This window comes from Mixophyes fleayi, chromosome 2 (genome assembly GCF_038048845.1).
Source record: "Mixophyes fleayi isolate aMixFle1 chromosome 2, aMixFle1.hap1, whole genome shotgun sequence".
NCBI lineage: Eukaryota > Metazoa > Chordata > Amphibia > Anura > Limnodynastidae > Mixophyes > Mixophyes fleayi.
The window spans coordinates 238,782,658-238,810,549 of NC_134403.1; the positions used below are offsets into that span (position 1 = coordinate 238,782,658).

At 39.6% G+C, this 27,892-nt stretch overlaps 1 long non-coding RNA gene across 1 annotated transcript; it reads left to right on the forward strand.

The window, feature by feature from the left end:
• Nucleotides 1–23,252: 23,252 nt before the first annotated feature.
• On the forward strand, nt 23,253–25,563 carry LOC142140327 (uncharacterized). The gene is made up of 3 exons (XR_012688408.1): nt 23,253–23,347; nt 23,814–23,911; nt 25,319–25,563. It is a non-coding gene; the product is annotated as an uncharacterized LOC142140327 (long non-coding RNA).
• The last annotated feature ends 2,329 nt before the right edge of the window (nt 25,564–27,892 follow it).

Here is a 27,892-nt window from a genome sequence, read left to right on the forward strand (position 1 = left end):
GGTCACCTAAGGAGAAGGTTAGCAAGAACGGGAAAAACATTGCTTTGCCACTTCAGTCACAATACACACCAACCTTGGTGACTGGCTTTTTGGGCATACAACCATCTTCTAATAGAATAAAAGGGTCTATCCCGACCCTTGGCTGGGACTCAGACTCGGAGAGTGAATTTTTGGAGGATACTAGAGTGTTAGTGGACGAACTTGCCAATTCTTCTGCTTTTGAAGAATGGGGTTTTCTCTGTACTCCATTAGAGAAGAGCCCAATTGTGTCTCCAGGGAGATCTTATAAAAAGAAAAAGAAGAGGAGAAAAACCTGAAAGGAGCATGTATGGAGCGTCTGGAATCCGCTCCTTAAAGGGGGGGCTATGTTATGATCTGCCCTGTTTCTTTGTGTGCATTTTGCCCTGTGTTATTATTTGCCTAGTTTCCCTGTGTGCATATTACCCTGCAGTGCCTATGATTCTCCTGGGTACTGCTGTTCTGCCCTAGACTCTTCTGCATGCCTGAAGGAGTTAATCTCCTTACCTGAAACCTAATTGGAACTGCACCTGTGGCACTGCTTTAAGTACCTGCCTCAAGCTGTGCTCTGAGCAGTTCATCCTTGTTTACCTGGCTGCTGCTTGTGTTCCTGTTTGTTCCTGTTCAGTTCCCCTTCTCTGCCTTTGGATTGATCTTGCTGTGTATGACCTTGGACCGTCTACTGGACTCTGCTGTATTGCCTATGACCTCGATCTCTGCCTGTTTCCTGGATTTGTTGTTTGCCACCAGCCCTGACCTTTTTGCCTGGACTTCACCACCGCTGTATGCTATTTCACAATATCCCTGGACTCTATCTACTTTCCTGAACAGCCTTGTGCCTTCTGGACTGGGGTAAAGACTTATACCTGTTTATGAAAACCTGCATGTTCCTGGAACCATTCATTTCTGTGTACCTTCCTGCCATACCTGTTCATTATACCTGTTTATGAAAACCTGCATGTTCCTGGAACTGAATCCCTGTTTATATATTTTGCTGGAATAAAGACATTTGTATTATCCTTCCGTGGTTGCTTGCTGAGGTTACTAGGAATCATAACACAGCTCTACTCCTGTGTGCAGTTTCCAAGCTGCTTCCAGCTCTACTCCTGTGTGCAGTTTCCAAGCTGCTTCCAGCTCTACTCTTGTGTGCAGTTTCCAAGCTGCTTCCAGCTCTACTCCTGTGTGCAGTTTCCAAGCTGCTTCCAGCTCTACTCCTGTGTGCAGTTTCCAAACTGCTTCCAGCTCTACTCCTGTGTGCAGTTTCCAAACTGCTTCCAGCTCTACTCCTGTGTGCAGTTTCCAAACTGCTTCCAGCTCTACTCGTGTGTACAGTTTCCAAACTGCTTCCAGCTCTACTCGTGCTTCAGCTTCCACGCTGCTGCCTGCTCAACTCAGTGGCGGTTCCCATACCGCTACAACGCTTCACTTCTCAGCTGATTCCGGATCTACACAACTGGGTATGCTCTACTGACTATTGCCTATTGCTCGCATACCAGTTGTATCCATTGTTGTTTGCTGCACAGGGAACAAGTACCCATATAGACTGTGTTACTGCATTGCTTCATTTAGGACAAGCTTTCACTCAAGCTACGGTATCTCCTCACGCTACTACTTAGCGTTATTGTGCATATCTGCTGTGACCAGCTTCTCCTCACTGCAAGGCATCTACTCCATACAGACTATTCATTGTGCCTTCCATTCCTTCTCACAGCAGTGGTACAACTTGCTGCACGCAGACCACTGACTTCCCTGCTACCTACCCGCACCTGGACAAGTCCTCCTATCACAGCGGTGGTACAACTTGCTATACGCAGACCACTGACTCTCCTATTACCTACCTACACCTGGACCAGACTCCTCACCATAGCGGTGGTACAACTTGCTGAACGCAGACCACCGACTACCCTGCTACCTACCTGCACCAGTACTATTCTTCCCATCACTACAGTGGTACAACTTGCTGTACGCAGACCACTGACTCCTCCTCTACCTACCATCACCTATCCACGTCCACTCCTCGTGTCTATATTATCTTCAGCCTCCAGTTTACTGCTCCAAGTCGCTGACTTTCCTCTAACCATAGCTGCAAGTCGCTGACTTCCTCAGACTATCTCTACTTTCCTGCTGTTGTGTCGCTCCAATCATTCACCTGCCTGCTTTGAGGTGCGTGCCATAACCCCGCCTCTCTAGCAGAGTTCCATCTGGTGAAACTCGGGTAAGCAACTCCTAGTGCCCGTGACAGATATATTCATTAAGGATAACAGTTCTATGGCAGAGGTAATAATTACCAATCCTCCCTGTGTATTATATTACAAAACAATATTATCCAGATACACAGCAAACAGCTCACACAACACTACAGCCATAGGTTGTTTTCCCAAATATGTGCCAATTGCAATGAGGACCGGAATGACCATTGATCTAAGTGGTTTGGTGAAGCCCTGGCAGTGTGCTAGCCACTGTGCATTAGCACTATTCTAAAAGATTAATGGCTTTGTATATATTGTAAATGTGCCCATATTCATACCGGTACATATTTTTAGTTAACATTCATGACCTTGGTGCATACCTAGAATGAATTAAACTAGTCTATTAGTTGCATTTTAACCTGTGTATTGTGTCACATTATTGACAGGTAACATATTAAAATAGGCAAATATCCTTGGCTGGAGGAATTTTGCTACCTAGCAAGGAACACTGTAGTTGTTAAATGCTTTGCTCACCACCATTTACTCACACAAACCAAGAGACACTGCAACTGGGGTAAACTATGTCTGATTTTGGTAGCCATTACCCAGTATGAGATATGTTAAAAATGCACCTATTATGGCTGCCATTCACATGATGCTAGTTTAAATGTTAGAGATTTCCAAACCTGATTAGTGATGTACATGTGTGCTGACATTTAGAGCTTTAATCTGCAGATCCAAGCCATGTTTACATTAAATATTTAGCAATGTGTTGACTATGGAGAAATTAATGTCATGTATGGGTGCGTTGTCATGTACGACATTACTAAATAGTTAGTGGTCAAAGACTGACATTTAGAGAGAGACATAGGGGCCCTGATTCATTAAGGATCTTAAATTGTGAAGTATTTTAATAAAGTCTCCTGGACAAAACCATGTTACAATGCAAGTGCAGCAAAATAGTGTTCGGTTTGGCACACAATTTAAATACTGACTGTTTTTTCTTGTAACACACAAATACCAACTTTAAATTTCAGTGTACAAATAAGCTAGCAAGTATTTGTGTGCTACATGAAAAAACAGTCAAACAAAATTCATTTTTTTTTCGCTTTTTCGATGGAATTTGTTCACACCGATGGGTGTGACTTTTGGTTACCCGTGATGTGGAGGAGTCAGAGAAAGCATCCAAACTCACAAGGGGAATAGATTGTATCCGACACTGTGAAGGTGCAGGGTCATGGCCAAGGGGGGTGGCAGGACAAGGGGGGTGAGAGGGGGCAGGCCAAGGGGGGTGGCAAAAGCACGCGCAAAGGACATACAATAAAGATGGGCAAGGGTCGGGTCAAGAAGGGAGGAGGCAACAGACGGACCAGGGAGGGGGGAAGCAACAGACGGACCAGGGAGGGGGAGGCAACAGACGGACCAGGGAGGGAGGAGGCAACAGACGGACCAGGGAGGGAGGAGGCAACAGACGGACCAGGGAGGGAGGAGGCAACAGACGGACCAGGGAGGGAGGAGGCACAGACGGACCAGGGAGGGAGGAAGGAACAAACGACTGGGGTTGGGGGCTGGTGAATGAATAGTCTGAAATGGGTGAATGTAATGTACCGGAGGTGCATTGGGAGTGGGCATGCAAGAGATCACCCAGGAGTGTTGCTATAGTAGACATTGTGGTATTTAGAGTAGCCATTTGGGTAGTGTGTGTGCTCATGAAAGCGGTGAGTGTGCTATTGAGAGTGGTGTGTTGTTGCTCCATGCGGGGTAGAGTGCTCGCTATTTATGCAAGGTGAGTGTTCTGTGATACAGTGGCGTCTTCAAATCTTTGGGATGTGAGTGAGAGTGCCTGCACCCTTGCAAGTTCAGCTGGACCCGTCTGAGGCTCCTCCACATCACGGGCAACTTGCTTCTGCACCTCTGGAGCAGCCTGGTGTTCACAGAGAAAAAGAAACAAGAAGATATTAAATCCAAACAGTAACGCTAAAGGTTTTATATTTAAAAAAATTTAGCCACGCGTGATGAAGCATTGGTAAAATGTAAGCTTCCATGGAATTTGCAAACAGGCCTTGACAGTCCACAAAAGCAGACATAGAGACATATTGTGCTACCTTTTTCTAAAAGCCAAACATATTGAGACATTTTGTCTTCAGTGTGTACATTTAATTTCCTACTATGTGATACGCAAACACATTGTGCCATTAAAGTTTTACAGAAGACACATCCTGAGAGTTGACACATGTGCAGATACAGACACAAACCTTAACAGACATTAAATAATGAAACTCATCATGTACCTAGGGAGAGTGATCTCCTGTTGGGGATTGGCTAGAGCCAGTGTCTATGTCACCCACCCCAACGATCTCAACAAGAGCAATTGCTGCACTTGCACACTCCTCTAGGGGTGTTAAATATGTATCCAGGGAAGGATCCCCACTAGTTCCTTGGGCATGTTTGTGCGCCCGCACCATTTTCGCTTTCAGGCACCCTTTAAGATTATGCCATCAAATAGCAGCTTACAAACCGAAAAGCAACTTCATTGTGTACTTTTGCTAATCACACAAAATAACAAAACAAATATCCTGTAAAATGTGTGGGCCTTTTCCAGCGTGGATAATGTAGAAAACTGAACATGTTAATGTGACAAAGTCTCATTGTGATTTTGTAGTAAAACTAAGGCCCTGATATAGAGAAATGACTTTCAAACACAAGGTGGGTTACGCTCACAGTTGTCTAACTAGTACTATGGTTACAGTCATTCAACCTAACATTTGATTTGTAGCGTTTCTGAACTTCTTGCGTTCTACGGTCGAAGGTAGATATTTATTTTATTTTGGTGGTCATTTTCGCCCATTTTTGAGCGCGTTCATGGCTCGTTATTGGGCGATCATCATTGTGGAAAAGCAAGATGACTTGCTCCACTAGTACTTCCAGCTTCACGTCTGTGAAATTTGGCCTCCGGCGGCTTCGCAGCCCTGGGGTCCACGTCGAGCTGGGCCCTGCATCAGACAATATAGCTTTAGGTATCGTTGTGACATCCATGGGAGAATGCAGAAAGGCAGTGGTTTACAACAGATAGTACAGAAAGAAATTGGTCAGGGTAAGCAATCTAAATTTGGGTGTCCTCAGCATAGAGGTAGTAGTGGAGGCCAAATAACCAAGTTCTACCCCAAGACAAGAGATGTATAATATTAAAGTCCAACATTTAGAAGAAAAAAAAAGGAGCCTTGTGAGACCTCAATAGAGACTGAGAGTGGAAGGGAGAATGTGCCGAAGGCGGGTACACTACTGGAGCGGTTAAAGAGGTAGGAAGTGACCCAGGAGGAAACTGTGTCTAGATGGACAATGGAGTCAAGGTTGTGTAGGAGAAGAGGGTGTTCAACAGTGTCCAAAGCAGCAGAGAGTTACAGGAGTATAGCAAAAATAAAATGTTAAAATTTAGTTATAAACACAATTTTAGTAATCAAATGAAACACAAAATAAAAACAAACTGAAAATACAATCTACTTTGTAAAAAAATAAAAATCAAATACAAACACATGCATGTTGGTTTTATCCCATTGGTCAAAGGTGTTGCAAGGCAGGTCATGCTGGATCCTATAATGCCTGTCTTCTTTATCAGTTTAAAATATTAGCGAAAAAGCGATCAACCAGCGATCAGGCCATTTTAAAACAAAATATTACTTCACTGTGTGTACATTGTACACACCTCAGAGGTCAGATGTTACAGAGTCCCGGGATAGTCCTTCCGCCTTAATGACTTTAAACAGGTAACTGATATAGCACTCAACACACTCTCGGATGCCAGTCTTATCGCTCCGACGCGTTTCGACAATCTTGCGGTCTTTGTCAAGGAGATAAGACTGGTTCTAAATTGCCAGCTATTTATACCGGATCTAGCCAATCCGTTCAGATGTCATAAAGAGTCCGTATAATACAAATTGTATAGCCAACATAAAACATCTCAATATAGCCTATAAAGAACTTCTACAGGACATGGACATATAACAAAATCATCTAAAAAGCCATAATACAGTTATACTTGACCGGAAGTGACGTGTCGCCACATACCAAAGAGGAAATAATGTAAATCGATAAGCGTGTATGATGGAACGCAAAACCACCCTAAGGACCGGATATGACATGTCGCCAGCCCGTTGATGGTATAAATACATGTCTTGTATGGGCAAACATATCAACAAAGTATTGAAACATAATAATCGGACCTCACGCAACTTGTTATGTGCTAAGAACTTGTTTTCCGGTAGGAGCAACCACACACTATTTTTACTGTATGCGATTTTTGATAAAGTTTTTTAGCTTTCCAAAACGGTATCACGCTAGATTTTTTTTCACTTTATTCCTCTTTTTTGCTACCATTGAATTTCGTTGTTGGAGAGGAAAGTATTATAGTGGAACCGATTCTGAACATCTTGACACCGAGAGGAGCCCTTCAGATACCCTACATGCCTATATTATTCGCAATCTGGTAGGAATCCATTTTTATCATTTCCACGGAGGTGACGGGAAGGTGTTTCACACTTTAAAGATCTGTATTTGCATTATGAAATTTATCATCCTTCACAATCCATAAGAATGGGACTTTGTATTATGGATATGTTTGATATTTAATGCCATTTTATGCTATTTTTCTGTATTGTGATCTATGAGAACCTTTATGCGCTGAATGTCTTAATTTTCATTGTCATCATAATATTTCATTGTATAATTATTGACATTAATAAAAAGTATAAAAGAAAAAAAGCTTGTTATGAGAGAAGTTCATGCTCAGCTTCTCGTTCTAGTCTATATCATGCACATATTGTTCCCACCTGCATGTTGGCTTAGTGGTTAGGCAGTCCACCTTTCAACAGTGGGGACATGAGTTTGAACCCTCACTCATGGCCTTATCTCTGTGGAGTTTATATATCTTTCCCATGTTTGTGCTGATTTCCTATGTGTCCCTTATGCAAGAGTAGGCTTAGGTTAAGTTCATACAATTTATCCGTTAAATTTTAACAAATTAAGCTGTTATGACTTTCATATTATTATTAGTGTATTATTAGCCATTTTTTTACAATATCAAAAAAAGGTATAGACTATTAGATATTACATATCAACCACTTTACATTGCAATTTATCACAACTGTGCATCCACAATGGTTGTTTTTTTTTTTTAAAAAAAGTACATTGTTTAATGTTTGATATTAATATAAAATAAAATTTTAAAAAAAAATGTTTTTGAGTGAAGTGTATTAAGATGTATGTGGTGCGCATTTAGTTGTGAGTGTTTTAAACGAACAATGCTTTTTGAACAGTTTAGTGTTGTTATTCAGCACTGCTGCTATAGCTGCTTTGGGCTTAAACATGTTAAGTTTAAGCAAGAAGTAAAGCTAAATCTCTCAGCATTTCTTCTTAACTATCTGGTGGATCTAGAGGTAAATGCCTACTCTTGTTAAGTCAGTACAAATAACGCCTACTTTTCTTAAGTCAGTACGATCTCCACTTATTCCCCTCTCATTCCCAACCTATTTTTTCTTAAGTGTTTGGAGAACTTCTTAAGAAAGATTTTCATCTTAACTTAAGAAATCCTTAGCTTATGCAACAGATTTTCCTTCTTATCTCCCTTTTCTGGCCATGCAAAGAGAAGATTTTCGTAAGATCTGCAAAACACGGCAGATAACATCAGTAATGAATCAGGCCCATAATGTATAAAGAGTTAGAGTTATTTAACTGATATGATCACTTCAAATAGTTATATGAGACACATTGCATTAAAAGTATATCTGTGCAGATTGTTAATTCATATTAAAGATAGAGTTTATAAACAATGATGAAACCGATCAAAAGTGTCGTTAAACTTTTAATAATTGTATATCGAGCTTCATTTAACTGATTAAGCCTCATGATTAAAGACAATTTTTTAAGAATATTTAATAGCTTCTAAACCAGTATTAGTAGCGGATTCTAATAGAGTGAGTGTTTTAGCAGTGTGGATTAGTGGTTACAGCTTCACGATCGAAGACACGTTTGTTTGTGGTGTCTATTTGTGCATGGGTTAGTAATATTAACAGGCACTAATACACTTAATTCTCCAAGATCGTATATTTTTCTCAATATAATTGTTGAGTCCTCACGATCGACGGTATTTCTTGTTGCATTTATTTATTCTGAAAGTGATGTAAATAAAATGGCTATCTATAGTAAGCTAATTTCATAGTATTGTATTCGGTTTGATTTCATTATAGTAATCGCGCAGTCAGAGCTCTGTTTTATAACCGCATATACCCATTTCTAATTCTATTTCAACATATAGATCAACATTTCAATATGGAAGTCTGATTCGAGCAAGTCCAATAAAGAGGGTATTGCAATAGTCAATGTGGGAGATGATGAGTGCATGAATTAAAGTTTTTGCAGTGTCTTGTGTGAGATATGTTTGTATTCTAGAAATGTTTTTTAGATGTGTGTTACATGATTTAAATATAGAGACAATTTGAGGAACAAAAGATACTCAATAGTCAATGATCACACTTAGGCAGCAAGCTTGCAGGGTAGGATTTATAATCACAAGCTATAAGAACAAATACATACCAAATATCTGGAAGAACTGGTGTAACTACCGTGGGTGTATGTTTTGCAGTGCACATGGACAGATAATGTTGATTTTTAATTTTTCCCCCCATTTGGAACACAACTGATCAGGAAAGAAGTAGGCAAAAAAGAAGATTGTATTTCCCAGTTGGACTGCAATGGATCAAGAAAGGTTTTAAGTTAGTGTTGAACAAAATATTTTAAAATTGGGTTAAAATGTGTAGGGATCTTAGGGACCACTTTAGGGGGTAAATGTATTATCCTCTGATTTCAGCAAGTTGACAAAAATCGCCAACTTTGCAGGGGAAATTTAAAGCGGCGATGGCTTGTAAAGGCAATGTTGCCGATTTCCATCAACTTCCAGAAATCGGAGGATCATACATTTACCCCTAGGAGTCCAAATTTTTGGACTAAAGGCAAGGCAATTTTTGGTCTAAAGGCAAGGCAATTTTTGAATGTAAAGGCAAGCATGTCTTTACAAGCCATTGCCGCTGTACTCACTGTATATAAATCTGAAGTATTTTCATTTGTGGGACAACACCACCATCTGCTGGTTTAACTTCAAGTTGCATTTAGAGATTTCTTGAATTACCAAAATAAACTAAGGAAACCTAAGGAGACCCCTGGCCTTTAATTCATTAAGGGATCCCTACTTCCTAGCAAACGCTAACATACAGTAAGAAACAAATTCCATCATTAAACCATATATCACACTTGCCTTCCACAATCTACTGCGCATACCCGCACAGAGCGATATGGATCTCCAGAACTAGCTCGCCTCTTCAACCACCCATGGTATATTCTTAGAATGCCTTGAAAATGCATTTGTGTATTTGTATGCTAATATGACTTAAAACCTCACAAAGAAATTCTGTCATTGGTCGGTTTGCTTGACAGACTTTAAGGTTTTAACCAATGGAAACATGGTGACATGCAAATATGAAAGCACATGAGGACACAATATGCAATGCCATTGAGGCAAAAGGAGGTGACTGCTGTGAAGCTCTAAACGTATTTGGTTTATCTCAGAACTAGTTTAAATCTTAGTATTATTAATATTTGGATGTACCTTTGAATTGAGATAGCCGATTTTAACTAAAAGTACAAGTTACATCTCCCTAGTATGATTAGGCATAATACAGACCTGCTCAAAAACGTAGTGTAATTAAAGAAGTCTTTTGCCATTGGTAGGTGAGAGCTGGCCATGGCAATAGGCTGAGGGCTTTTGACTCTGAGAGTGTGTTGGAGTGCTCAGCACAGATATAGTTTGCACGAGATGGTAGCCTTCAAAAACACAATGAGGATCATTGTGGAGACTGTAAAGAAGGAACAATGACCGCTGGCCTATAATGTGGGTACAGTTATTGAAAGCATTGCAAGTATGAAGAGAGAATCCATATTCTACATTTGAGACTTTCATGCTATGGGTTTGTATGACATTTCCTTTTATGAATTTAGGGCCTGTTTGAATTTCTTTGAAAAGCTTAAAGCAAATAGTACTGACTCTAGACTGTTTGGACTGGCTATTGTGCCTACATTCTCATGTGGGGAGAAACCCCTTACAGTCCACTTGTATAACCCTTTCACTGATTTGGAGTTAATTAAGAGCTTCTTGTTGAGGTATTGCACCTAAGTGAGCGGTGGAGTGAAGCAGAAAAACAATTATGGCATATTTAATGGAAAAAATAAATTCTGGGTCAGGCTGAAAGGTAACCCTGAATGAATTGGAGGGGTTAAGCATCCATTGGCAAATTTTACAATTGAAGGGGCCAGGGGTTTCCTCTACTACCATGGACAGCCATCTTACTGCAGGCTCTGCTATGAGTATGGGCACACAAAGGAGCAATGTGTTAAAGATCAATGTTATAGAAACAGCTATGAGACTGGCCATGAAGCTGACGCATGCCCAAGGCCTAAAAAGTGTTACTTATGTGGTAAAAATGGACACACTTGTAAAAATTGCCCTGTTGCACAGGGAAGGATGAAGCAAGAAAAACTGGAGTTATAAATTAAACTTCAGTTTAAAGCAAGTAATGGCTGCTATTGTTGCAGCCGAGGATAATCAGCTGGTTACTAATCAGCCAGCTGGTGTAACTGCAGTGAGCTCAGCTGCAATGTTGGAGGCTGTAATGTAGCATCAGTATGGACTGCAACTGAGTGCTCTGATCAGATGCTGACTTCAGTGAATGAACAAGTGCCTCTTTCAGCTTTTCCAAAAGAAACTGTTTCTGTGCCACCTATGCCTTCTGCACAGGCAGCGCAGGCTGCCGTTTTGGACATTGAGGTAGGCGAGGGAATTAGTGGAAGCCATTATGACTCTCTACTTTCAAATGAAGCTCAGTCTAGTGCTGCAGAGGCTTACTCTTCTGCAGCTAGAGCTTTTGTGGACCTTAATTCCAGCCTGGAGCAATGCACAGGGTGAGCAGAAAATGAGTGGAGCCTGTCTGAGCATGAGATGTTGGACACAAATAAAAGAAGGCAATTTTAAATTAATCAAAGCAAAGAGAAAAGAGTGCAAAAACACGGTTGAACAGGGGAGAAATCCCCCTAGCTCAAAAATCGTTATGCAGCTCTCAGTGTGGTAAGCATGGATACTCTCTTTTCTACACCTCCTTTATTTAATCCCTCTAGTGAGAAGACAAGCCTTGGTTTTGTAGGGGAGCAGGAGGATGTCACTAAGGTTGCAGAGCTCTGTCAATTCGCAGAACTGGGCTGTTACTGCTGCATTTAGTAATAATTCTGCAACATGTGCTGATACAAATGTTTTCTTTACTTATGTTTTATATCCTGCATTCAATGTTTGGTTTCTGCTTTCTCTTTCAGGTATAAATGGTGTTTTTTTTACTGTTACTTCACTCAATGTGAGGGTTTTCCAACTGAAAACAAGACGTGCTGCTATATTACATTATATAGTTGTTAATGGGGTTGATATATTTTGTCTGCAAAAATGTGGTTTAAGTTTAGCCCCTAAAGAGGAGAAGTGGAGATATGGACCAGCAGTATGGTCTTTATCAGAGAAAAATAGAAATGATGCCATAGGATTTTTGGTTAGAAATAAAGAAAAGAAAATTGATAATTATACAGTTATAGAAAAAGGAAGGTGTATTTTAGTTAGTTATAGAAATGTACAAACCAGTGCTGTTTTATGCAGTTTTGGACACAGCCTTGCAGGGAAGTCTGAGTTATTTTTAGTATCAGGATGCACTATACTTCCCCAAACATGGATTAAATCACAATCACGATTTATTTATTTCTATAGCGCCACTGATTCCGCAGCGCTGTACAGAGAACTCATTCACATCGGTCCCTACCCCATTGGAGCTTACAGTCTAAATTTCCTAACATACACACACAGACAGACAGACAGAGAGAGAGAGATAGAGAACTAGGGTCAATTTTGATAGCAGCCATTTAACCTACTAGTATGTTTTTTTTTGGAGTGTGGGAGGAAACCGGAGCACCTGGAGGAAACCCACGCAAACACAGGGAGAACATACAAAGTCCACACAGATAAGGTCATGGTCGGGAATTGAACTCATGACCCCAGCGCTGTGAGGCAGAAGTGCTAACCACTTTGCCACCGTGCCGCAATTTATACTTAACAAACAAGCCACACAGACAGACAGGCAGCGCCCCCACACCCCTCTCTGTGTATAGACGCTGAACAATCATGTTGGACACTGAGATGAAAAGATCTAATTAACAAGAGGGATTTTCTTTAGAAAAGTTATATAAAGCTAATCATGACATCCTGTCTCAGAAGTTACAAATCAATACCTCAGGAAGGAAGGCATTTCCTATACAAAGTGCCACACGATATAATAAAATAAGTAAATTTCCAATACACAGTATGAAGAATTAGTACATTTGAAACTATATAAATAAACGCCCTGCGCTTTTTGCTTTAAATAAATTCATACAATAAGTTATTTATGAGTGATCCAGCCACATTTGCATAATAAAGTAGAAACCAAAGTGATGAGGAGTTAAGCAATATGCAGCATGTTATACGGAATATCTATCGGAGTAGGTACGGTTTCATGACAAGCTTTAATGACCTGATGGCTTCAGTAAAAAAAAAAAAAAATACACATGTAACTAGTGGTTTCCTCTACAAGTGTCACTGATTTAAACAACTGTTATCAAATTTAACATTAATGATGCATTAATCAGCCAATCAAGTGTGAAAGCTGGTTATGTGTATGGCCATAGTAAACACATTTAAGTACTGACTTAGAAATATTAATACTTTGCATGAAAATGCAAGAGCGCATTTGTGTATGTTTATGCTAATAATAGGTACTTGCACTTCTCTTGCCTACCCATACTATACAGTATGATAACCACCAAAAATTAAGCCACAGAGAGAGAAAGTGTCAACTGATTGAGAGAGGGACTCATAGGAGGAAGACTGAACACCCATGACTTAGGTCACCCTAGAGCAGATAGATTATGATGCCAACTCTTTGCTGCTCAGAACCTGAAAATTGTGGTCTTAGGTGAAAATAGAGTTTACAACTCTCTTTAAAGTTGTGAAATAAGGCTCTATCACCAGAAAAATTCTCAGGTCAGTTCAATTTGGGCACTTCTGGAAGCTTCTTGCGCAGACAACTAGTGCAAAGTCCTTGAACCATCTGTGATAGAGTTTAGATCTGTCTCGCCAAGACTTGGGCTGGAGAAAGGTTCATTCCTGTCAGGGTTGGTCACAAAGGATGAGTGAGATCCTGTTGTCTCCGCTGGTATTGGCTAGACTCACCCAGAGGCGCAGAGTCTAACAGAGCGGAAGGTATTCACCAGGGATCTCTGCTAGGAGATTTGGACTTCAGCGGCTTCCACCCTGCCAGTCGAGGCCCTCTAGGGAAGTTACCTGTGAGACAGAACAGAGAGGTGACTTAAAGATGCAACTGGAGATTTAAACCAGTGAAGGGCAGATACACGAGTCCTTAGTAGGAACTAGTGAGGAGATGATGAGCCCAAACAGGATAAGCAACGATGAAGTGGTAAGGCAGAAGTCAGGGATATACAGTATAAACAGCAGACGATGCTCACAATGATTACCACTAAGGAGTGGAACAGGTCGGCACTCCTGTTCCACTCCGATGTATAAGGTATGCAGCAGACGATGAACCACAGCTATTACCACATGGAGGTGGAACAAATCAGCGGAGGTCAGCAGTGCATGCAGAGTAGATAGCGGGCGTTGATCACAGCGATTACCACTAACGAGTGGAACAGGCGAGCAGAGATCAGCGGTATCCAGGTTATGCAGCATATGGTGAATCACAGCTATTACCACATGGAAGTGGAGCAGGTCAGTGAAGGCCAGCGGTGCATGCAGAGTAGATAGCGGGCATTTATCACAGAGAGTGTGATAACACTAACCATTCTGTTTCTCGTTTCTCACATAATGTGGATTATAGCAAATACTTTTTACAGCCCTTGCTTTTGTTCCCCAGCTCACCAGACTACAACTGCATTGTCTAATTACATGTGGCTAAGGGGGCATTGTAGCTCAGTGTAAATATGTATATTATGTATTGTATATTGATGACTTGCAGTAAGGTTATTCATTGTCTTTATAAGTGAAGCCAGGGGGATTATGGGTAGGGATCAGGTTGCAAGATGCTGGAGAAAACTAATTAGTGTCCATTGTTCTCACCAGGCTAGTCCAGACAGGACATCTAACAGGGGAGGTTCTGTGGAAGGACAGCTCATCTACACTCCCCTCTCCAAACCCCCCTAGTCCAGCACTGACCAATGGTTAAGAAGAATAGACCCAGGGGTTTGCCCAGGGAGGGGAAAGACTGTATAAATTAGACCCGACATATAAGGAGCCACTCCAGGGGGGAAGGGGTGTTCATTCTGGGATTTCATTAATGGAAGGTGCAAGATCTGGTTTTGAGTTGTTGTTCTCTACTAGAGTCTATATATGCAGCTGAAAGAGATCAATGGGTTGTGAAGTCTGGAGAGCCAGGTGACTATAACTCCTTAAGCTAGTGGGATAAGGGATAGATAATGTGATAAACCTGCCTGGCATTTATTTACTGTGTGTACATAATATTCTAGGGTTGTTTGTATGACAACAAATATACTGTTGTATTTTTCTAACTGCATTTGCCTGAGTGACTCTACGAATCCTAGAAGGTACTGGGTAGACTTCCCTGGCATAGGAAGGCAACCGTGGGTGGCCAGCCAGTGTGAAGTGGGTAGCATTGGGCTAGATAAACCCGGTATCTTCACATTTTTAGCGATTACCACTAACGAGTGGAACAGATGAACAGAGATCAGCGGTATCCAGGTTATGCAGCAGTGGTAAATATAACGTAGAGAAGTGAGCTGCTTCATACCAGGGGAAGACTCGAAGAACCAGCAGTGAAAAGGTGAGGAGGAGTCTTATAAAGGAATTCTGACCAATGACTAGATAGGCCAGAAACACAAGTGAAGCATAGCACAGGTGCAGGCTGCTGCTGACAGCATGCATAATGAAGATTAAAATGATGGCAGGTGTGCCGATGCTCGGGTGGAGATACCTGGAGAGCGATGTGTGACAATTCTGTTGTCATCAATGGCTAGTTTACTACAATCAATGTCACTGGCCAGTTATAATGTTATGCTGGTGGCTTAACTTGCAGAACTAATGGTAGAGGTCTTTACCTATAGCAGCTGCCTTTCCTGTAGAGCTAGACGCGCTCACAGGTACATGGATGCCCCCAGGACTCAACTCTAATGTATTGCAAGTTTAAGAGCAACACCACAGCGGATAGGTAGGAGAAGCTAATCTGGATGTAAGTGATTAGTCAGTAGATAGGCCAGGGTCAGGGGTCCGTAGTAGACAGAATAGTTAGGGACAGGCAACAAGGTCAGAACTGGCGGCAATCAGGGATATCCAGGAAACAGGTCCAGAGGTCAGGGCAATGAGCAGAGAAGCAGAGTCAAAAAAGAAGCTAAGGGTCACAATGAAAAGTAGACAAACACAAAGCAGGTCAGCAACTTGGTCAGAAGTCAGGTCCGAAGCTATAACTGGCATGGAGGCTAAGCACTCCCTGCCTTAAATACAGTGTCAGGGTTCTTACGAGGAGACTCGGTAGATGTAGCGAAACCAGGAGATTCGAACAGTTTGGCACTACTCCAACAGGGCGCGGAGTCTAACGAGGAGACAGTGTTCACCAGGAACCGCCGCAAATCGGTATGGGCTTAGCTGCGTCTACCTCGCAGGACGAGGTCCCTACTAGAGCACTGTACGGAAGTCCCTGGGGAGACTACAGGCAATCGTATCGTAGGAAAAGCTGACAATGCTAGAAGTGTAGGCAATGAAGATGTTGAAGATCGGCGTATCTCTGCAGACCACTATGTGGCAGATGAAGTGGATACAGGAGGGTGAGCGTCAGCTCTGTAGACCTCTATGTGGTGTAACGTTCAGGAGAGTGAGCATCAGCTCTGCAGTCCACTATGTGGAGGAGATTTCCAGAGATGAGCGTCAGCTCTGTAGGTCACTATGTGACAGATGATAAGTTCAGGAGAGTAAGCGTCAGCTCTGCAGTCCACTATGTGGAGGAGATTTTCCGGAGATGAGCGTCAGCTCTGTGGGTCACTATGTGACAGATGAAAAGTTCAAAAGAGTAAGCGTCAGCTCTGCAGTCCACTATGTGGAGAAGAATGGCTGGAAGGCAACTAGCAGCCACTTCTATCACCAGGAGGTGACTCAAAGAACAGACACTGAAGATAGAGAGGAGGTGCCTTTTAAACTTGCCGCCAAGGAGAATGGCCAATCAGCAGCAAGCAGAGGAATTAGTGCAGCCGCCGGGTCTGCGCATGCGCAGACCCGGATCCAAGATGGCGGCGCCCAGCGGGAAGCGGAGCGCCGATGACAGGTAAGTCTGCCGGGTGTTGGGTGCGCTGCCCAAACACCCGGCGCGTGATATACAGAGGTTATCCAATCAGCGGCTATGAATGCTAATTAATATGCCATTATGGGCTTCCTAATTAATTATCTCAGCAATTCTCCGTATACCCGAGGAGGCTGAGCAAACAGTGGGGCCATCTGCGCACATGCCCGGCTGCCTATTTGCCAGGGAGTTTACCAGCCGTTGCTTAGATGACTGCCGGGAAGAAAAACCGGAAGGGACGTCCAGGCTGTTACTATGACAGTCAGGACAGAGGAGAAGCGATTCACGGCCGACACAATGGAAACATGATGATATGCAAATATGAACGCACATTAGGACACAATATGCACTGCCACGGAGGAAAAAGGAGATGGCTGTTGGGAAACTCTAAACATATTTAATTTATCCCAGAACTAGTTTAAATCTTAATATTATTAATATTTTGATTTACCTTTTGAAGTAAGAGAGCTGATTTATAATAAAAGTAAAATTTACCCCTCCCTAATATGATTAAGCATAATACAGACCAGCTCAAAAAGTTAGTGTAATTAAATAAGTCTTTTGCCAGTGGGAGGTGAGAGCTGCTTATGTGTATGTCTACAGTATACACATGTAACTAATGGTTTCCTCAACTACCGTATTGCACAACTGTTATCAAACTTAGCATTAATGATGCATTAATCTGCCAATAAAGTGTGAAAGCTGGCTATGTGTATGGCCATAGTAAACACATGTAAGTATTAGCTCTGTGATCCATTGTCCAGTCTAGTACATAAATGTGTTAATGCTTAGAAATATTAATAAACTGAATGCTTTGAAAATGGAAGAGCACATTTGTGTAAGTTTATGCTAATAAAAGGTACTTGCACTTTTCTTGCCTAGACATACTATATAATAGCTACCAAAAATGACAGCAGATTTAGTGTGTAATTGACGCTAAAGCAGAATTCTTACTCTCCTAATATAGGTGACAATATCCTGCATTTCATGTAAAGTATTCTCTCATTTATGTACGGAGACCAAAAGTGAAGATAGTTGTGCAGGATTTTATCATACTACATCTGCCAGCTTTGCTAGAATCATGCTGTTAAACCTTACAAAGCAATTCTATCATTGCTCAGTTTGCTTGACAGACATCTGACTTCAAGGTATTAGCCAATGGAAACATAGTGACATGCAAATATGAAAGCACATGAGGACACAATATGCAATTCAATTCAGGCAAAAGGAGAAGACTGCTGGGAAGCTCTAAACAAATTTAGTTTATCCCAAAACTACAATTCTTAATAGTTTGATGTACCTTCCAAGAGATAGATGATTTTTACTAAAAGTACAAGTTACATCGACCTAATATGATTAAATTAATGATGGTCATGATAGTAATGATGATATTGATAGTCATGACGATGATGGCAATGATGATGGTAGTGATGGTCATGAGGATGATGATGATGATCATGACGGTGATGATGAAGATGATGGTCATGGTCATAATGATGATGATAATGATCAGGAGGATGATTCATGGTCATGATGGTCATTATGATAATGATGGTAGTCAACATAATGATGGTGGCGGCCATAATGATGATCATGATGATAATTGTCATTATGTTGATGTTCATGATGATGATAATAGTCATGATGGTCATGGTTATGATGATGGTAATGGTTATGATGATTATCATTATGCTGATGATGGTCATGGTCAAAATGATAATGGTCACGATGATGATGATGATCAAGATGGTATTGGTTATGATGGTCATGATGATGATGCTCATGTTTATGATAATTAACATGATGGACATGATAGTCGTAATGATGACGATGATGTTTAAGGTTATGATGATGATAATGATGGTTATGGTGATGATGATGGTCTGATGGCCATGGTCATGATGGTGATGTAGATGATGATGGTCAAGATGGTAATGATGATGGTCATGATGATGATGGTCATGATGTTGATTATGGTCATGATGGTCATAGTCATGTTGGTCATGAGAATGATGGTCATGATGATGGCCATGACTGTTATAGTCATAATGATGATGGTTATGATGATCATGATATTGATGATGGTCATAGTCATGGTGGTCATGATGATGATGGTCATAATGTTGATGGTCATGATGTTCATGATAGCAATAGTCATGATGGTCATGGTCATGAGGATGATGGTAATGATGATGATGATGATCATTATGGTCATGCTAATGATAGTGATGATGGCCATGGTCATGATGATGATGGTCATGATGATAAAAGTTATGGTCATGATGATGATAGTCATAGTCATGATGGTCATGAAGATGATGGTCATGATGATTATAATGGTAGTCAAGATGGCCATAATGATGGTCAAAATGGTCATAATGTTGATGGTTATGAAGATGATAATGGTAATGATGGTCATGGTCATGATGATGATCATGATAATGATCATAGTCATGGTGATCATGATGATGGTCATGATGATGGTCATGATGGTAATGGTTATAATGATCATTATGGTCATGGTCAAAATGATGAGTCATGATGGCTATGGTCATGATGGTAATGGTCGCGATGATTATGATGATGATGGTCATGCACATGTTCATGATGGTCATGTTCATAGTCATGGTGGTCATGATGATGATGGTCAAGATGTTGATGATAATGTTTATTATGATGATGGTCATGTTGGTCATGGCCATGATAATGATGATGGTCGAGCTGGTCATAGTCACTGTGGTCATGATGATGATGGTCAGTCATGATGATGATGATGATTGTTATGATGTTCATGGTCATGATGGGAATGTTCATAAATGATGATGATGGTCATGAAGTTCATGACGATAATGGTCATGGTCATGATAACAATGGTCATAATGATGATGCTCAAGATGGTAATGGTCATTTGAGTCATGATGATGATGGTGGTGGTTATGATGATGATGATGATGACCGTCATGTTCATGATGATGAGGGTAATAGTGATTATGGTCATGATGAAGATGATGGTCATGATGTTCATGGTCATGCTAGTCATGATAATGATTGTCATGATGGTTATGGTCATGATGATGAATATGATGATTATGTTGATCATGATGATTGCCATGATGATGATGATGATGATAATGGTAGTCAAGATGGTCATGATGATGATCATGATGATGGTGATGGTCATGATAATGTTCATGTTGGTTATGATGATGCTCATGATGATCGTCATGAAGGTTATGATGATGGTTGTAATGGTCATGATATTGATGGTTACAATGATGATGATGGTAATGATGGTTATGGCCATAATGATGATGGTCACGACGATGATGGCCATGATGATGATGGTCATAGTCATGAGTATAATGGTCATGATGATGATGGTCACAATGATGATGATAATGGTAGTCAAGATGGTCATAATGGTAATGATGGTCATGATGATGATGATGATGTTCATGTTGGTCATGATTATGATGCTCATGATGATGGTCATGATGTAGATGATGATGGTCATGATGATAATGATGATAATGAAGGTCATGATGTTGATGGTTACGATGATGATGATGATGATGGTAATGGTGGCTATGGTCCTAATGATGATGATGGTCATGAGTATGATGGCCATGATGATGGTCGTGATGGTCATTGTCATGATGATGATCATGATTATGATGATGGTCATAGTCATTATAATGGTCATGATGATGATGGTCATGGTCATAATGATTATGAAGATGGTCATGGACATGATGGTCATAATGGTTATGTTCATAATGATGATGATGGTGATCATGATGATGGACATGGTCATCATGGTCATGATGATGATGGTCATGACGATGATGGTTTTGATGATGATAGTTGTTATGGTCATGATGATGGTCATGATAATGATGATGATCATGATGGTAATGGCCATGATTATGAAGATAACGATAGTCAAGATGGTTATGATAGATTTGTAAAAAATGAGCTGTGTCAATGGCGCCTCACTTGGATATGCTGCCCAGTGTGTATCAACAAAGTATCACCAATACTTCACAAAAACATGCATATAAACAAAAAGCAATACATACATATGGTGCTGCCTTCACGCACACTGGGAAGGATGATGGATAAAAGAATGGAATCAGTGCCCATGTACAGTTCTCTAGAATGTAAGAGTATACAACACAAAAGGAACTGATAGTGTAGTAAGTTGACATATAAACATGGTAGAGATATATTCCAGTTCAAATAATGCCCGTGCATAGATGACAAAAAGCACACATAGCACCCGTGTCTTCACTCAAAATGGAAACCCCTATAGGGTATATGCTTACTGGAATGATGTTGTATTCAAGTCCTTAATAGACATATGGATGTTCCACTCTTCCTCGTGTTGCCTCAATGGCGTCATACACTCAAATAGAAGAGGAATGAAACAATCTAGCGTATTATCATTTTAATATGAAAAAATGATCTTTAACAACAAAGACTAATGCTCGTACAGGAAGGCAGTATAAAACACGTATTCAACAAAGAGGTAGGTTGAACCACAGTCCCTCACCACAGTCAGTTCCGTGTATTCATACGCGCTCTCCACATTCCTGATACAGATCCAAGTAAAAACCAACGCGTTTCAACCTGGATGCGGTCTTTTTCAAGGTATAATATTCTAATGTCCCAGCATCCTATTTATTCATTTCCGAAACGCCCATTTTTCCAATGCGAGGCTTGGTTGTATTATGTGAGCGGAAGTTCCGGTTTCCCTTTGCGGAATATGAATGCAGGATCGATGGTTTTGATGATGTTGGGAAAGATGATCATTTTGATGATGATGGTCATGATAACGATGATGAAAATTGTCACGGTATGATGATAATGATGGTCATGATGATGATCATGTTAGTCTTGATGATAATTGCTATGATGATGGTCACAATGATGTTGATGATGGTCATGTTGGTCATGATGATGATGATTATCATGATGAAGATGGTCATGATGATGGTCATGGTTACGTTGATGATGGTCATGTTGTTCATGATAATGCCCATGATGAGGATGATGGTCATGATGTTCATTGTTATGATAATGATGATGGTCATGGTCATGATTATGATGCTCATGGTAATGATGATGATAATGGTCATGGTGATCATGATAGATCATGTTGATGAATGTCATGATGATAATCATGGTCATGATGGTCTTGATGGGTAGGATGACGATGATGATGGTCATTATGATGATAATGTTCATGATGGTCATGTTGATGATGGTCATGATGATGATGGTCATGATAATGATGTTTATGTTGATGATAATGATGATCATCATGATATTTATGATGGTAATGATGATGATGATGGTCATAATGATAATGATTGTCGTGATGATCACAATGAATATGATGATGGTCATGGTCATAATGATGCTGATGATCATGAGGATGATGATGATGATGGTCATGGGTTGGGCATGAATTCACGGTGCTGAAACTAACGACAACCATTAGAACTACACAAGAATGTCTACAAGTGACAGCTACATAGTAGGCGCGATGTAAAACAGACACGAGCTATGCCTCCACATAATATAACGGCATACATAAAATACCTACTAATTTTAAATAATGATAGCATAAATGACTACAATAAAGGTGAACGACAGTGCTAAATGTGTAAACAAGAAATGCCTACTGAGAAATATTGCCTACAAATATAAAAATTACTACAAAAAAGTATCCGACAATAAATATTATCTACCCTACATAAAATGCCTACCAAAATAAAAATGACCCTGAAATAATAACTTTAAAACCGAAATTACTAAATATATTCCTACATCCAATATTAACGACAGAACATTAATGTCTACATCAAAAATCACTACTGAGATATAAACCCTACACATTACTTTTGTAAACAAACCCAAATTGATAATCTATTAATGAAAATAAAAAGTCAATTTACTCACGCAAAAAAAATAGTATGAAAACGGTAAGAGTGAAATCGATATCATTAATAGTTATGTAATTCCATATGTACCCCATTACTACATTATATATTAGCTTTATTAAACATTACAGTATCTTTTTTAACATATTCAGTTTTTTATTCACAATCAAAGGTGTTAGGGTCATAATAATTTAACATAAATTTGAACTTAGATGAACATATATACTTTTCCCAATCATGTTTGTTATTACTATATATTGTCATGTATTCTGTAGCCGTGTTTGCTACTACCCGTTCCTGTCATACTCACAAAGCTATACGTTAGTTTTTAATACCAATAATACGTCAGATGTTTCGTTGTGTTCATAATTTCTATTTAATTAGACATTAATCTTTTATTCTTGGAGGAACTGTTATTATTAACCAATATTTTATTGTAACTGCTGCCATTTATGATATATAATTGTCTATGTTTAGATTAATTCAGATGTAAATTGATGTATACCTTGTAATGTATACAGTGCATTTTTGTCATAGAAAGACTTAGACACCTTTTTTCCATGGGTTTTCAAAGTTTAATTAACTTTTTAACATTTTTATTTTCTCTTCAGTGCCGCTACAGTGCAGCACTGCATATTAGTGTGTGTCCTGCTTCCGCCTCCGATGCTGCCAGTGAGAGGAGCCGCGATCAAGCAGAGAAGCGAGAAAAGCAGCATAGAAGGTAAGTACAGACTACAGAAAGGGGAGAGGGCACAGAAAGAGAGGGCTACAGAAAAAGGAGGGGGCAGAAAGAGAGGGCTACAGAAAAATGAGGGGTAGCAGCGAGAGGGCTACATAAAAATGAGGGGGCAGAAAGAGAGGGCTATAGAAAGAGGGGGGCAGAATGACAGGGCTACAGAAAAATGAGGGGGCAGAAAGAGAGGGCTACAGAAAAACAAGGGGGCAGAAAGAGGGCTACAGAAAAATGAGGTGAGCAGAAAGAGAGGGCTACAGAAAACCAAGGGGGGCAGAAAGAGATAGCTACCGAAAACCGAGGGGGGCAGAATAGGGATGAGAATAGCTAGTGGGCATATGTGAGAAAAGTTGGTAGGCAGCAGGAGACATGTCAGTGTGTAACAGGTGAGTGATGTCCAGTTGTTTTGTTTTGTATTAATAAATTAATCTAACATTTGGGGCCTCCCCTCTAGATATCCTGCATTTGCTCCTGGACAGCAGTGAAGACCGGACAGCATTCTGCTTTAGACACCAGTGCATCTGGACTGCAACCTTGCCAGTCAGCCAGGAGGTAAGAGTTATTATTTTTATTTTACAATTGTCAAGTGTGTGAGGGGCAAGGAAGGGAATATTGGGGGGAGGAGGGGCGGTAGGCTAAAGATCTGCCTAGGGTGCCGAGCAACTTTGCAACGGGCGGTGCTTAGTGAGAAGTATTTGATTATCTAGCACAGAGGTGTTTGTAAGGAACCATTGTACAGTTTGTATACACTAATCACGGCGCAATACATTTTCGAGTGGCTCAATAAGTCGTATAACATCAGTACAAAAGATCTCAAATTAAGCACCAATGGTTTTAGAACAAAAGACAAATATATCGACAGATAATAATCTTAAATGGAAAATTATTGGTTTTCCAGGTGGATAAATAAAAGTTTTGTGTATCCTAAAAAAAGTGAGTTACGGTACCTTTTTTATTACAAAAAAAGCACTGAATGTATATAATTTAAAGAATATAATTATTTTGCATTATATTCTCAACCATTTTTAATCATATTGTGCAATTCTGTTATATACATGTTCTAATAATTCTTTCTTATTTTTACATTTAAATTTTAACTGTTTTACATACAACCAATTATTATTTAAAGCATAGCTCATTTTCTCATGTAAGCATTGCACAGACACATTCTTTTGTATATGTGGTAATTTATTGTTAATTTATTAATATTGTCATTACTAAAAATGGTAGGTTTAATGTTGTTAATGTACAATTCACATATCACATCCATAGATTGGCCATACAAATCTGTTCTCAATTCTTCATTTCCACTCTATTTTTGAAAAACAAAAAGGACATTGTTAGCATAAAAAACTATATAGAAAATAATAACAATATTCCTAGACACACTTAAAATGTAAATTTCCTGTTTAACACTTCAATCACTGTAACATCTCAAATTTTTAACAATAGCTACAAAAATATATATGTTATATCATCATAGCTCTTACAAGATAAGTACGTACATTTGATTAGGAAATAGAAGGCCCTATGCCATCACTCCACGATATGCTAGTTATATTCACGGATAGCAGTGATGAACCCTGTTTTGTCTTTGTATTTGTTTTCTGTATGGAATAGAGATTATAATAACCATGTTATTCTTCTTTATTGTACATTGAATCCTATAAGACAAACTCCTAATCCTCATCCAATCTAATATCTGTCCTAATACTGGTAATTATATTTTAACAGTTAAATCTAATACATATACTCACCCTGGTTGTTGTCCATAATAATTCTATGTTCATATTCGTCTCCATGTGTATTAATTAATCCTTTAATGTAATATTAAAAACACTTGCTTATTTGTTCCGTATTTTCTTTCCTATAAGTCAAAAAATGAAAACACACAATTTAGTTTAAAATTTAGGAAACTAAATTTGTCATTAAATACTTTCCATCCCCGGTATTTTATAGATCCTTTCGATTGTTGAAATGCCCTTTCTGCCCTTGCTGCGTGGTTATGTTCCGTGTGAGAGATCAGATCGCGGCTATTGGCAAATTGGTGATGGCCCATGCATGACAACTGCCATTTCTAAACTCGTTACAACGCCAATAACACCTTTCTCCACACTGTTTGTTCTTGGTGAAAAAAAATCCATCATTTTTCTGAGATGGCACTAGGGAAACAGATGCAGTCGCCATAATTTCTGTAGTAGGATAATCGGTATAATTGTTTATGTTGCAATTCAATATTTAAATTATGTTTTCTATTATTTTAAGTGGCAGCTCACTAATGTTATTTTTAAAATCTTTCTATGTAGGTTATATACTTTGGAATTTATAATCAATTTATAAAGTGATTGCTGGTCAACTTATGTAATGTCCTTTCTTTAAGTTTATAGTATATATTTGTGTATTGTTAAAAGTTTTATTAGGAAAATTTACCAACTATATTACACTATTTATCAAGTTAAACAGTAAATTGCCCAAAACAGAACCTTCATTTGTAATACGGATGTTAATATTCACAGCAACCACATTACCCATAGCACCCTAGCAACACCTATGTATATTAATGAATTGTATAGTAAATGTCAGTTACAATGAATTCAGAGTGTGTAATTTGAAAAACAACAAGTTTTTAATAGAAATACAATCATTAACAATATATAGTGAAAAAAACTGTAATCAATATACATTATATGAACATAAATTATTTAATGACGATAATATTGTACAATGAGTAATTGTCGGACCAAAGTTTTTGGTAAACATGTTCAAATAGTTGATGCATTGTAGGATGCTCTCAAATTTAGGTCACTCTCTTTTAATTTCTATAAGTGCATATTTTCTTTGTGAAGATATTCAGTTAAGGTTTTGCTTGCACAGTAAAGCTGACTTTGTAACATCTGTTGAATGACAAAAAATAAAGGTTGTACATCAGATATTCTTAACCAACATTACACAAGAATATAGCCCAGCGTATTAAAATTTTAAAGAAGTCGTAAGTTTGAAGATTTATAAAGACTACCACAGCAAACAAAGAATTGTAAAAAACATCACTAGACCACACTTGGGTAGACAGTCTGTGTTTGAATTTCCAATGTCTGCCAATAGATTCTAAACCCCCCCACAAAATAAAAAAAATGAAAAAGATTTTCAGTACACATACAACAGTTAATTAAAGAAGGAGAAAAGATAAGAAAGCTGTGAGAGAATGTATATGGCAGAAACAAACAAGAAAAGGCATGGGAAAGTAAAAAACAAGATGGAGCCAGGAAAGGTTTATGTTGGTTGCCAATTGTATTTACCTGATGTGCTGCTGTGGCACAGGGCAGCCGAGTCTTCTGTCTTCAACGATGAGCTAGTTCTTTGGTGGAAGTTGTCTGCTGTTCCCTTTCTGTTTCAACAGTTTGCATTGCTGTTTCCGAGGTTGGTACCCGAGCAGGTTGGGAATGCGTTACAGCACTCTCTTGGACATTTCTTTGCATCATTTCATTTACCAGAAGTTGCAGACTCGTGGAAACTGACAGTTGCCCACATTTGATGCTGTGACATTTGGATGTTCCTGAGTGCTGTAGAATGTTCCATTTGACGCATTCCTTGGTTCAATAGTGTTTGGGCAAAGAGATTCTGATTGGCCAAAATTTGTCTCTGATTGTCCAAAAACATGCAAATTAATGAGAAACGAGTGGCTTGGTCCTGTGAACTTGGATAGTCATGCCCTTCTTCAACACACTGTGTTGGTTCAAGTGAGATGTTAGGAATTTCACCATCTGATGAAGGTGTGCTCACCCGTTCTGCGGTTTCTTCAGTTGTATCCGTGACCTGAATTGTAGCTGGGTCCACCGCTTCGGTTTGCATGGTGTCCGCTAACTGAACTCTGGCTTGCTCAGATTCAGGTTGAGTGGCGTCTTCTGCCTCTATTGGTGCTGTGTGGCCTTCTGTTGGATGGACTTCTGTGGACACATTCTCCAAATCGATAACAGTGTTTTCATGACTTCCATGCTCAGGTACTTCCTCAAAAAACAGTTTTCTTCTCTTAGCTGATGACAAAGAGGAAAAATGGCAAACTATGAATTGAAATTTGTGGTAGGACATGTGAGAACATTACAGGTGTAATGGTAGTATGTACTAAATTATAACACCTTGCACAGAGGAAACTGAGGAAGCCGACGATTCTTCGTGTCAAATGACTTTGCTGTTTTCTTCTGAGTCATGGGCAGACTCCTCAATTAACCGTGAAGTTGGCGTATATGAAATTTTAGCTTCTTTTAGTTTGGAGAGTATTTAATTTACACCTTAAGGTTCATTTACAAATAAGGTACAATTACCTGTTGAGAGACGAGTGGCCTTCTTCCTCATGGTTCTGAAGTCCCTTGTCTAGCCTTTTTTGACTGTGATAAATTAAAGGCAAAATGTAATAATTTGGGGAAAACAACTGTGAGTACTGTGTGAAAGGTTGGAAAATGTGGTGCGGGAAACAATATGTCTAAATCATCCACTCTAAATCACAGGAGAAACATCCTCATCCGATGTGTTCAGTTC